At 36.1% G+C, this 14,651-nt stretch overlaps 1 pseudogene; it reads left to right on the forward strand.

Annotated features, from left to right (window-relative positions):
* Positions 1-12,173: 12,173 nt before the first annotated feature.
* Positions 12,174-14,158, forward strand: LOC131071023 (3-hydroxy-3-methylglutaryl-coenzyme A reductase-like; annotated as a pseudogene).
* The last annotated feature ends 493 nt before the right edge of the window (positions 14,159-14,651 follow it).

Raw genomic sequence — 14,651 nt, forward strand, 5'->3', positions numbered from 1 at the left:
AAAGGATAGTAAATTAATTTTAATTTAAAGTTTAAATAAATAATAGATGAACTTAATAATTATTGTAGAAATATATTAAATGGGAGAAGGTATTGAAGTTGAAATGAGAGATTTGAAAATTATATGTTGTAATATAAAATTCTATTAATAAAAGATTATGTTAGAAGGTTAATAAATTTGAATTGTGATATTTTAAGTTAAATTAGAAATTTGAAATGCAAAATCCTTAGAAATTAAATGTTTAGGATGACTTCATGTCAACGTAGAAGAATTTTGAAACAATCATCTTGTTCAAAGTTTATATTCTTATCTTTTACAAAATTATGTCTTGAGTACTTACAAGAAGTGTTTGCCTAGTACTATCCAATAATCATTAGGAAAAATCACATAATTACAATCCTATTCAATTCTTTTCACCAATTATTTCTTTCTTTTTCAATTTTGTGGTTGGAGAACAAAAAATTAGGAGCTTGAAGTATGAACAATGATGTCAGGTGAGATTTCTACAGCAAATATTCTGATTGATTTTTTCTATCCAACCCTTCTAGGATATACTAATACATAAGTTACCCTCATATATTATAATTAATGTATTGATGCATCTTACGCATTGGAAAGTTATTTTGTCTGAAGAGTAGGTTCGAAAGAAAAAATAAAGATGAATATACCAAAAAGAAGGTAAAAAATTCACAAACACTCTGAAGATTTCTAGTCGTGGGTTTTTTAAAAATTGAAATACTTGGTGCAAACAATAACAATTTGATTTGTTTAGAATAGGATTGCTAAGGTCGATAGTAATTATATTTATGTAAAAAAGTATTAAATATTTGTTTTGTTTTTCTTCATTAAATTAATGGTTTATTATCTACTTTTTTTTGTTAATGACATTAGATATATGATAAATAGGTAATGTTAAAGTTGTGACATACAACCTCACAGAACCCTGTGCCTATATGCAAATAACCTGTCACAACAATGGAAGATTCACAAAACACAAAGATTGCTTTGAAAACCTAGAGAAAAAGAATGCAATAATCATAATCTGATAATAAATTATAAAAGTGATCAATCCTTATAAAAGGAGATCAAACCTAAAAAGGGAAAACCCTAAAAGAAATTAATAATTAATAATAAATTAATTATTAATATTCCTAAGTTTAGCTTCCTAAATTTAGCTTAAGTGAAATGGAGAAAATATGACTTAATTATTAAATCAATATGATTTAATTAATTAATTAAACTAATACTTTTTACTCTAACACCCCCCTGTAAGATGTAGTTAGGGAGAAGCTTTAAAAACTAAGGACCAGATGCTAGATAGATAAAAAAATGGGTCCTGGCACAAGGCCTGATGAAGTACCTAAGTACAATGAAATATCTATAACATGGAGGAAAAGGAGAAAACCCAGTGGGAAAAAACTCCTCTGCTAAAATAGATGAAAGCATGCAAATTAAACATGAATGAAGGAAGGCCTCACAAAGACCCCTCGAGTATAACTTCCTTCACCCTGAGCATAGAGCGCAACTGAAGATAGCGCAGAGATGCCAAAGGCTTTGTGAAGATTTCAGCAACCTGATCCTTTGTAGGAATGTACTCCAAGGTGAGTGAACCATCCTAAATCAACTTCATGATGAAGTGCATGTGAATCTCAATGTGCTTCATCTACTGATGCTCCACTAGATTGCGGGAAATGTATATAGCACTTTGATTGTCAGACCAAATAAGTGTGGGACTATCAGGAGAAAAACCAAACTCTATATCGAAGCCATTAAATCTCCTAGTTGGCTAACACCATTGCTTGGTTCTCAGCCTGTGTAGATGATAATGCAATAGCAGATTGCTTCTTGCATGACCATGTGGTAGGTTTAGAACCAAGATAGAAAACAAAGCTAGAATTAGACTTTCGATCATCGACATCACCAACCCAATCTGAATTAGTGAAGCCAACCATGTGAGGATCCCCTGATGTGTAGTGAGTGCCATACTATAGAGTTCCTTGAATGTACTTAGAGACAAGGCCAACTGCAAAGGAAAGATCAAGACACAAATGCATCAGGAACAATAAATTGCTAACCAACTGCCTGTATAATGTAGAATCTACTGAAGGAGTAGAGAAAGTGGATGACAGAACAATGCCCAACTAAAATGGTGTGGGGGTAGACTTGAAATCAAGCATTCCAAATCTTTGGAGCATGTCAAGAGCATAGTGTTTCTGATGTATGGAAATCCCATTTGAAGACTGAACAACCTATAGACCAATAAAATAGTGCAGAAGACCGAGTTCTGTCATCTGAAACCGTTCCATCAAATCTTTCTAAACACTCTGAATCATAGACGATGAGCTACCTGTAATAATGGGATCATCAACATATATCACAAGAATAAAAAGATCACCCTCTAGATGTTGAATGTAAATTATGGGATCGAAATGACAATGAGTGAAGTGAGAGGAGAGAAAAAAAGAGTCCTCCTCTTATACCAAACCCGAAGGGCCTGTTTGAGATCATATAATGAACACCTAAGTCTTCAAACCAAAGAAGTATCCTGCACAAACCCCTGAGGATACTCTGTATAGATCTCCTCATGTAAGTCTCCATGCAGTAAAGCACTCTTCACATCCATCTGAAAAACTAGCCATCTATGTGAAGCTACAAGGGGTAGTACAAAGTGAATAGAATTCATCTTGGCAATAGGAGGAAAGGTCTCAAAGTAATCAATACCCTCAACCTAAGAAAACCCCTTAGCAACAAGACATTCTTTGTACTTATCTATCAAACCATTTGCAACATACTCGGTACGGTACACCCACTTGCATCGAACTAACTTTCTCCCCTTGGGAAGCGAACAAATGTCCCAAGTATGGTTCTTCATCAAAGAAGAATACTCCTCATCCATAGCCCTATCCCACTTAGGCTGACCTGTCGCCTCTAAAAACCTTTGAGGATCATCTAAAATGGCATGACTCAAGAGACTATCACTTGAAGTATGTGATCTTGTACGACAGGTATCTAAAGGGTCACCTGTCGTAGATCTAGCTACCTCTATAGTAAAGCAGGCCCACTTGGGAAAATTTTGTGGATCTAGTGGTGGAGGGGGTAGTGGATCAACATTTGCATGATCCTCAAGAGATAAATAATCCTTAAGAGATGAAGAGGGAGGAGTAGGTAGTGAGGGAGAAGTTGGGGAAGGAGAATCAGTCGAAGTGAAGCGCTCATCAAACTGGACATCTTGTCGAAACAAGACCTCTCTGGAATCAGGATCAAACAACCTATATACCTTCACATCCTCACAGTAGACAACGAATATGAATGGTCATCTCTTCCTCCCCATGGCTTTCCTCTGAGCATCAGGAATAAATGCTCAAGCCTCATAGCCAAATACTTGAAATGTAGAAACATCAGGCTTGACATGGGTCCAAGCCTCCTCAAGAGTCATATGTCGTAATGCCTTATGAGGCATCTGATTCTAAATATAAGTGGCACAATTGACTATCTCAGCCCAAAAAGAAGAATCCATAGACCGTAATTGAATCATACAATTGGCCATATCCCATAAAGTCTTATTCTTTCTCTCAGCAACACCATTTTGTTGAGGGGTATAGGGAGTTGTAAACTGATGTTGCAAACCATGCTTAGTGCAAAAATCTCTTAAGGCCTGATTCACATACTCCCCCCCATTATTAGTGTGTATTCACCTAATAAAAATTCCACACTGCTTCTCCACTAGTGTCTTAAAGATTCAAAATGAATCAAAGACATCAGACTTGTACTTAAGAAAGTACACCCATGTACGTCTGGAGAATTCATCATTAAATGTGAGCACTTATCTAGCCCCTGAAAAAAGGAGTCAAAAATGACACAAGGTTACTATGTACCAACTCCAAGGGTGCCATAGCACGTGGAGATCTACTGATAGGAAAAGAATCTTGGTAATGTTTCCCAAGTACACAACCTCAACAAACACCATCAATACAGGAAATCTATGGGAACCCAATCACTAGTGCCTATGTACTCATTTTCTATAGATATATGTAATTGACATGGCCAAAATGCTCATGTCAAAGTCTTCTCATTGTGTCTGCATGTGCTATAAGAGATAAACCTATACCATCCATCGTGTAAAAGCCATCAAATTTGTATAAGTGAGATGTGGGATCAACACTCCTAGTAGCCACAACCAAAGCAGGATCATGAAGGTTTCGATTAACCACATCTTGTGTTGAGAATTCAACTATCTTACCAGTGCCAAAGAGGCAAATCTGATAGATGGACAGGAGGTTTGTTGAAATATTAGGAACAACAAAGTCTTCCTGAAGACAATCACCATCCAATGGAACATGACTTGAACCCATAATGGAAAGTTGTGTAGAGTCACCAACTACCATTTGTGAAGTACCACAATGGGCAAGTGTGGTGACAAACTCCTGAGTGTGTGTCATATAGTGAGAAGCACCAGAATCTAGGATCCAAGTGGATCTTGAAGGAAATGCTTTAGCAAAAAGACAATGACCTTTCCCTATGGGTGGGGAAGGTGTCTGAGGTGAGGTGATGTGATGTTGTTGCATGGCCTCCTCTAAAGCCTCTAATCATTTCAAACTCCCGAAAACTGGATGTCCTTTCTCGCCACAAAAACTTCAAGGTTCACCTCATTTCTTCTTATTCTTGGAGGAAGACTCGCTGAACTTAGAAGAGTTACCCTACTTAGGGTTGGATTGTGTTTTAGAAGTAGAATTTGGTGGAGGTCTAGAGGAACTCTCACTGCCTGCTGAATCTGTCTTCGGCTTTTGTTTTTGCATCTCCTTCCCCTTATATGGTTGAGCTACCAATGCTTGGTTGTTAGAACTAGGGAGAGTATCCAACTATGTGAGGTAAGACTTCTCTGTGTCAACCTATCACAAAATACCTCAAATGAAGGTATGGTAAATTGTGTGCCCAAAGCATCCATGGTGGAATAGAATGTAGAAGAGAATATCTGAAAGGAACCTCAAATCTTAGATAGAATCAGGTATATACACTCAGTGTTTGTCTTGGTCTTACCACAACCCTGTAATAATGATCCCAATAATTTGAATTTTATTAAGAAATCCTCCATAGATGGAAAAGAATCAGGTTCCAAGGTGCTCAATTCTGCCTCAATTTGAAGTGCCCTGAACTGATTAATGGTGCCAAAAATATTAAGAAACTTATTCCATATAGACCGAGGAGTTAGGCAACCCTCCAGGTGAAAAAGAAGACTTTCTGTAACATGTGAGGATATCAAACCCATGGCCTCATCCATTCTATTTTTAAGTTGTAGAACGTCAAAGGATCTTGTCAAGAGAGGTTAAACCTCATCCAAACAGGACCATAACCCCTTAGACATGATATGTCTAGTCATATGTGCTTTCCAGGTATGGTAATTGTGTGGAGTAAGATGGTCACAGGAAGAAGTATCCTCCATGATAAGTATGGTTTTGAAATGTGTTTAAAGAGAGAGGATTCTAACTTCTAATATGATAATATAGAAAGAAAGAAAGAAAAATACATCCCCCTACAACACAAAATCCAAACCCAAATACAATTTTAAAAGATGGAAAGCTAAAAAAGAAAAAATAACTTCCAACAAATTTCAGTGTACTTGATGAATTTTCTGATAAAAAAAGTTGTATATTTGGTTAGAACGTACCAACACTTTTCCAACACTTATTCATTTGCAAAAATAGATTTTGTATCCAAAAGATATGCCCTTGAAAGTGCCAAAAAGAAGTTATGAATTTGATAGGAAATAAATGTAGCAAAACTGCAAAATCTAAAAATATAACCTCTAGAAATGGATCCGTATCGAAAAGAGCTTTCCAACGATATATGGTTTGTCGAAAACCACCTTCGTTTCCTCCCGATATTGCAAAAAAAACAACCCCCTATTTTTTTTTTAAAACTTTTGAAAAAAATCCACCCTTGCTGGTAGGCAGGTGGCTCCTATGCAGAGCTGTTAGCGGTGTGTAGCTCAAGTGGCCCGGAGGTGGTGGAAGGGAGGCACAGTGGAGAGATGGGTTGTCAAGCCACTGGCGGTTTGAATGGTAAGCAGTCTGCGGTCAATGGACTTCTTGCGGTTACTGTCGGTGACGGTGACCATGACGGGAAGGGCCGCTAGTGGCTTGCCCGCTGGTGGTCAATATGACCGGTGGTGGTTGTCACCATTAAAAAAACAAATTTTTTTTTGAAGGTCATGTCCGTATGACACATACCTCAAAAAATTTTTCCTCTAGATGCTACTGACGCCAAAATAGGTCGAGTAATATGTCAAAAAGACTATAAGCACCCTCCAAAAGCCAACGATGAGGTCAAGTTTTTGACCCAAACAACTCCAAATAATAGGTGCCCCCTAGATCACAAAAAAGCTGAATTTTCAAACCCTCATAGATCTGGGCCTGTGAATAAAAAATTGACAAATAGAAGGTCAATCTTGACTATTTGATATGTGCGGGATTCAATGGTGAGGTCCAAATCAACCCAAATTGCAGATAGAACTGCTATAGGTAGAATCTTCAAATCTGAAGAACAAGAAAGCCTCAGGTCTGAAGCTCTAATGCCATGTTAAAGTGTGAAATACAACCTCACAGAACCTAGTGAACACCTGTATGCAAATAACCTGTCACAATAATGGAAGATTCACAAAACAAGAAGATTTCTTTGAAAACATTGAGCAAAAAAATTCAATAATGATAATTAGATAATGAATTACAAAAGGGATCAATCCTTATAAAAGGAGATCAAACCTAAAAAGGGAAAACCCCTAAAAACAATTAATAATTAATAATAAATTAATTTTTAACTTCCTAAATTTAGCTTAAGTGAAATAGAGAAAATGCGACTTAATTATTAAATCAATATGATTTAATTAATTAAGAAAACTAATACCTTTTACTCTAATATGTATCAAGATGATCCATTGGATACAACTTGGTTTGTCTTTCCATATCTCCCTTTCATTCTCTATATCCATCTCCATCTACATATCTCTACTTCCTTCTCTAACTATTGGCAGTAACTTTACTCATTGTGTCGCTTGTTTGAATTATTACTCTTAGAAATGTAAGTTTTGCCTTGTGATCTTAATAGTTTTAGTTATTTAGAATTAAGTCAACTATCTATTTTAATGATTCTTCTTTGAAAATTTCATAATATTATTTATAAATAGATTATACCCTCATGGTTATAAGGAATTATTCTAATTTATAATAGAATTACAAAACCTATAATAAGACTAACTTCTATTTTAGAAAATTCTTTCTAACATTTTTTATTTTAGAAAATTTACTTTTATCTTCTTTTTTTATTATTTTTGTAAAATCAAGACCTCTAGGGAAAACAAAACTAGGAACACAAACAAAAAACAAACAACTAAACTAAAACAAAGTCAATAAAAATTAAGAATTATCTCCCTCTCCACCAAGCCGTAATCCGAGGGCTCTATAATTTTTACTTAGCTTTGTCCTCGTCTAGAGGGACCCCTCAATTTGTCTTGGGCCATTATTAGAATCTAACCTAGCTATTGAGATTTATGGTGCCCCTATTTTGAAATTTGACCTCAATTTGGCTTAGTTTTCCAAGACCAAACTTGTCCCTACCTAGTTCAACCCTATTCATGTAGCCAAATAGGAAAACCCTATCCCCCCTTCTAAGTATATTTAGTTAGTGGACTCTAAAGAGCATGTGGATTCAAAGGATTATGATTCCAACTTGGTAATGGGTTATGATTGGTCTCTAGATAGTTTTGAAGAGAAATCCCCCTTCACCCCCTCATTAGGGTCCTCTTCAGTAACCCATGGCATTTCTACCCCCAAACTCGACTCCCTTGCTCTAGTTAAGCAAGTGTCTAAGCTGGCTAGGGTGGGTGATAGATAGGATGCGGCCACTTGTAGCCTCCTCTCCTAGTTAAGTCTGATGAAGAATAAGATCAATAGACTTGAAGCGATTGCTGAGGAAGAGGCTCGTGGTGATAGTTGGGCATTGGATGAAAAGGAGGAGAGGGTTTGGAGGGGTGCCAATGATATGGTCAAAAAGTTGGAAAAATGAGTTCATGGAGGAGAAACTTAAGGATCTTAATACAACAATTTCTTAGAAGGATGAGAGGAGAGATGTGGTTGAGCTGGAGGAAAATCATGAGGCTCTGAAAACAAAGATTAGGGACATGATGACTCCGAGTCAGGAAATGGTAGTGAAGATTTAATCCTCTCTACATGCTATCTAGGAGGAGATGAAAAAAAGAAGGCGAAGAGGAAAAGACACTCGAAGTCTCCTTCTATGGTGATGGACCCCCTCACCTATGTTGTCAAGGCTACTCTAGATTTAGTCACTCTAGCCTTCATAAAAGATTATAACAAAAAGCTATATTTTTCTAAAAATGTTAAAGTTCTTTTCGATGAATGCCAGGATGATAATGCCTCTGCTCAGTGGACCATTCCTTCATGTCTTTGGTGGGTGGTTGCTTGTTGTCGATTTGTTGTTTCTTTGTTTAGTGGTTCTATCCTAGTCATATGTGGGGTTTTTGTGTGTTTTGGTCTTCTATATTTTTTGGCTAGGTGTGCACTCCTCATGTGCCCTAGGTAGTTGTTTTTTAGCGGATATGTAAAGGTTCAAGCATATCTCAGTTTAATTAATCAAAACAAACAACCAATGAAATAAAAGAAAAGCAAAGAAAACTTACCTAACTATGTACAAGATATTTTTCTACATGCACGATGTTCATGACTATGCAAATTAGTATTTGTATTCACATGATTTTTAAATATGTGTAACAATATCAAGGTGTTTCATATGCTCCTAATTTCTTTTAGATTATCCTTATATTTAGAAAAATACAAATTTTGATTATACTAATAACTAAAGTAGTTCATGATGCTCATGATTAATCTACTTACATTTTTTATTTCTTGAATCTCTATATTCAAATTGATAATTATCATATTATTTTATAAAAATGAGAGGTACAACCTAGTTTTTCCTTTTTTATATATGAAAATATCTATCCACAATCAACTAGTTCATCATTTGATAACTTCACTTCTTTATCTCCAATTGTTTATCTTTCTTCCATCAAATACATATGAATCACAATTAGATCAATCAATTAGTATTTGCACCTAAGTCATCATGTGGAAGGTTGGATGAATCAGTATGTATCTTCTCAAGTGATTTTGCACAATAAATTTTATCATTATTTAAGTGAGCACCTTCATTATTTAAGTATATCACTCACGAATCTTCCTTTCTTAATTCATTTAATCATAATGGATAAACATGATATAATAGACCAACAAGCTTCCTTGTTTCATTTTCTAAGATGAGGTGCACGCAAGGCAGTGATAAAATCAGTGATAGAAATCTAAGAAATTGTGGCTAGAATTCTTTGACAAATTTACTTTTGGTGTGAAAATGAGGTGATATTTTCAATGGGAGCGTGACTATTTTCAATAAAGTATATATTTCATCTGGTCGTTAATGCGGCTGGATTTAACTTTTGAGAAATGGGTAATGTGGAATCCATGACTTTCTACAGAAATTTCTGAATGGACAGAAAAAGTAGTCAACATCTTGGAGGCACGTGAGATGAAACAAATCTTTCTTCAATGCACGTTTTTCTTGACCAGAAACCCGTTTACTGTGCAACTTGAACTTACTCAGTCTTTCTTTGCTATTTATTAATGTTAGGGGAGTCGCAACAAAACATCTCGTTTCTATTTTTAGAAGACTCTGAACACAATATGTTGACGTGTCTAAATTTTGACAATTTAATGGTACATATTATTTAGTTGTTTATATATTATTTATTTGTTTATATTTACTTGTATTTCTGTACTTTGCGGTTTGAGTTAAATAAATTTATTGATTATAGAGATATATGTAAGCTGTTATCTTGGGGTAATTTTTTGGATGAAGAAAAATTATATCTTGTGTTAATTCTTTGGATGAAGAAAAATTATATATTTGTTTAATATAGAAACTGGATTTTATATATATATATATATATATAGTTTATAGGTCTTTTCTCTTGAACTCGTAACTCTCACATGTAGTATTATACATTAGGCACATAAAACTTTTGTATAATTTATCAATGTTTTTTATTTGTCCTCAAGATAGTAATATCATTAAATTACATTTGATCAAGCTGCTTCTTAGTAGGTGGGGAGATTTATGCAATTTAAAGTTCCCTCTCAAAGCCTTGATGTATAAGACGCCACACAAGTACCTAGAATCAGCATCTTGTAAACTTTGATTGGGCATAGAGATACTTCACATATATTCTTTTGAATATAGCAAGTTGTGGCCGACTCCCTCATAGCACTTACCTCAAAATATCTACAAAGTGCTTCAAAGATGTTTCAACCAAATGTTTACAATCCTCATGTGCAACCTTCATCAAATGATTGACTACAAAATGCCTTAGTCATGCTCTCTACATGGTCAAATCTAATGCAATTTTTTTGATGTTGTTAGAACAACAGATCCTCATCCATGCACTGATAGATTTAGTTGGATCAAAAGATCCTCATAGATGCATTTTTTTTAATACAACATTTAGTCTCTACATAATCAAACGATCAGTCCTTCATAGGATACATTCATATTCCTCTTTATGTTGCTAATAATTATTCTTAGCTCTAAACAATATTGTGAATATATTTTTGGTCAAAAAAAGATATATGGGCTCATTTAGATTTGCAACCATATTGTTCTTCTCTTAATCACCAACACACCTATACACATTAATCATAGGTAGTCTCACTTATATACCTCCAAGCATTGTTTTGGTTAGTGATAATGATTTTTTCTTTTGTATCAATAATCTGGTTGGCTAAAGGATCCACCATCAAGTTTGCCTCTCGATAAAGAATTTTAATTAAGAAGTCTTGTAAATTGTCCGATTCACAATTAATTTGTTACAATACCCTTAAAAAATTTAGCTGCTCACTCTTCTACATCATATTGTGTTAATACTAGCAATTGCACCTTGGTGTGCAATCTGTACGCCAAATACAAGAATATTGGCTTAAACAATAAAAATCGGAAATAAAAGAATACTGGCAAAACAAAACTCAATAAAGTGACATATTGTAAATCATAATTTTTGAATAAGTTTAACAAGTTTAATAATTCATCATATAGAGATGATTCATTTATCACCAATAGGAGGTCACTGAAATGAAAAATAAGAAGATTCATATGTTAGAATTTGTAGTATATATAAACATGAAAAAATGCTCAATGGTTAATAGTGCTAGTTACAAGTAAGTACAATATGTACAATGTAATAGCAAACATTGTGAAATTGAACACATGGTTTACATTATCTTTGCTTGAATATAAGCGTTTGAAATGTCCTCGGGACCTCTCAAGCAAATGCAAAATCAACAAGTATAAAGTAGGTCTAATCATCTTGCACTAGTTTTCCCTAACTTTCAATCGTATATTTCAAAAACCATGTTGCTCATCTCATATAAGAAACACCCCCTACGTAATAATTCATAGAGTCCATTTCAATATTCATGTTTTAAATATTATTTTATTCCCATAACTTGAATCCTACATAAAGTATTCCATTTCCATTTCATTGTAAATTCCCTTAAAAAATTTCTTAATAAGAGCCAAAATAAATTCTTCTAAATCATCTTTAATTAAAAATAATCTCTTACTATTTAAAATTATAATACTATATAAATATCACATCTAATTAATTTCTAAACACCAAATGCCCTTAATTTTTCAACAACTTGAACGAGCTAGCTCAAACAATTATTCTCCTTCACCTATTTCGTCGTTCCTACACATTAGACTGCTTTGGCAATGTTGAAGAGCAAACCATGATAATAAGCTGACAATCTTGAACACAAAACCATGACCGTTTTGGCACATTTGTAATCGTAAGTGACAACACATTAAATAAGAAGTTTTAAACGTGGGGTTTTCTTTTACGATTGTTATGGATTTTAATGGTCGAAATGATACTCGTACCTGAGGAACATTTGTGTTATAAATAATCGGTTTCTATGCCTATGCAAAAAAAATCTCAGCATTTGAGGCCTTGACTGCATTAGGAATCCTCGAAAGCACAAGTAACACCCATTAGTACGGAGCCTTCCTTGTGATTGCTCATTGTAAAGGATGTTGCTGGTCTCAGAAAATCTAAAATGTTTGTCCACAATGGAGAGACTGATTGCTGCGGTGATTTGAAGATGATGAAGACAACGGATGATGATTGTGTAAAGAGAAAGAAGAACAATGGGAATTCAAAGTTGTTGGCATCTGATGCCCTGCTTCTCCCCTTGGGACTCACCAACAAGTTCTTCTTTCTGGTTTTCTTCGCATCATCATATTTCCTGATGACGAGATGGAGAGAGAAGATGGGTACCTCAACGCCTCTCCATGTTGTCAACTTTGGGGAGCTTGTGGCCATTGTGGCCAACTTGGCTTCCTTCATATATTTGCTGGGATTCTTTGGAATTGATTATGTCCAAAACTTTATCACTGGCAATGATGATTTTGTTGAGAAGGTGGATCTCAACATCCCTCCAACAACCTGTGGGATAGCAGACAAAGAGGATTTTGTTGTTAAGAAACCTGAGGTCCAGCTCAAGGGAATCAACCTTGGTGAGAATGAGAATGAAGAGATTGCAGCTGCCGTATGTAACAGCACTGTAGCCTCCTATTCTCTTGAAACCTCCCTTGGGGACTGCAAGAGAGCTGCCTCTGTGAGGAGGAGGGCTTTGGAGATCATGACTGGGAGATCGCTTGATGGGCTGCCCTTGGAGGGATTTGATTATCAGTCCATTCTTGGGCAGTGCTGTGAGATGCCTGTGGGTTATGTACAAATCCCTGTGGGTGTAGCAGGGCCATTATTAGTCAGTGGGATAGAGTACATCGTGCCCATGGCAACCCCAGAAGGGTGTCTGGTGGCCAGCACCAACAGAGGTTGCAAGGCCATTCTTATGAGTGGTGGGGCTACAAGCATTCTTCTCCGAGATGGCATGACTAGGGCTCCTGTTGTGAGGTTTCAGAGTGCCAAGAGGGCTGCAGAGCTCAAGTTCTATATTGAGGATCCCGCAAATTCTGATAACCTCTCTAACATCTTCCATAGGTAGGCGTTTCTCTTCGAGATCCTCTTTTTCATTTGGCATGCACGATTGATCTCCTAGTTTTATGGGTATTGGCTCAATGGGCGGTAAATAAAGACATAATTTCAAGATAACTGATACGATTTTTGGTGCACTTTGTTTCAAACAGGACAAGCAGATTTGCTAGGCTACAAGGTATAAAATGTGCAATTGCAGGCAAGAATTTGTACATGAGATTCTCATGTTTCACTGGAGATGCCATGGGCATGAATATGGTCTCCAAGGGTGTTCACAATGTCTTGGATTATCTTCAACTTGCGTCCCCTGACATGGATGTGATCAGCGTTTCTGGTAATTCAAGTCTGATTTTTTATGTTTTGGGGATTTTACTTCTACACCATTTAATTGCATTGGATTGCACTTTAAAATGGGTGAGCTAATTTTGTAAATCTGCTTCTGTTTGTTAGGCAATTTCTGTGCAGACAAGAAGCCCACAGCAGTGAATTGGATTGAAGGACGTGGGAAATCGGTAGTGTGTGAGGCCATCATAACAGAGACGGTTGTGAACAAGGTCTTAAAGACGACAGTTCCAGCGTTGTTGGAGCTGAACATGCTCAAGAACTTGACGGGGTCTACAATGTGCAATGGCAGGCGCCATGGGAGGATTCAATGCCCATGCTGCCAACATTGTGTCAGCTGTGTTCATTGCAACAGGCCAAGATCCTGCCCAAAATGTGGAGAGCTCCCACTGTCTTACTATGATGGAGGGGGTGAATGGGGGCAAGGACCTTCATATTTCGGTGACCATGCCATGCATAAAAGTGGGGACAGTTGGAGGAGGAACTCAATTGGCATCACAGGCGGCATGTTTGAACATGCTTGGAGTGAAAGGAGCAAATAGGACATCCCCTGGTGAGAATGCGCAGAACTTGGCAAGAATAGTGGCAGGTGCAGTTATGGCTGGAGAGTTGTCTCTCATGTCTGCTCTTGCTGTAGGGCAGCTCGTGAAAAGCCATATGAAGTACAACCGATCAACCAAGGATGTCAAAGCAGCAGCATAAACAGAATGGTTTAAACTTAGCCCACTACAAGAGTTGTAGCATCCACATCATTCTGTGGAAATCTCATATTAGTCCAAGGAGAGGATCACTTTACCCCATATCGGATATTAGTCCAAAACAGAGGATCATATCTGTGGAAATCTCATATTAGTCCAAAACAGAGGATCGTATCTGTGGAAATCTCATATTAGTCGAAAACAGAGGATCATATCTATGGAAATCTCATATCGGGTAATACAATGTTGAGGGAAACCAAATCGGGAATTTAAAACATGGATCTCTCTTGGAGTTCCGTATAGTTGCCCTCATACATTATGGATGTGTTAAAGGATACGCGTACGCAAGATTTACTCCATAAAAGTGTTCAACAATTCAAAATTATTTGTTATAAAAAATATGAAAGACAACAATTACGAGCATAAAGATGGTCTATATCTAAATATTGTGGATTTAATTTTTTGTCTATTTAGAAATTGAATTGTGTTCTGATTAT

Source organism: Cryptomeria japonica, chromosome 4, assembly GCF_030272615.1.
Source record: "Cryptomeria japonica chromosome 4, Sugi_1.0, whole genome shotgun sequence".
Lineage (NCBI taxonomy): Eukaryota > Viridiplantae > Streptophyta > Pinopsida > Cupressales > Cupressaceae > Cryptomeria > Cryptomeria japonica.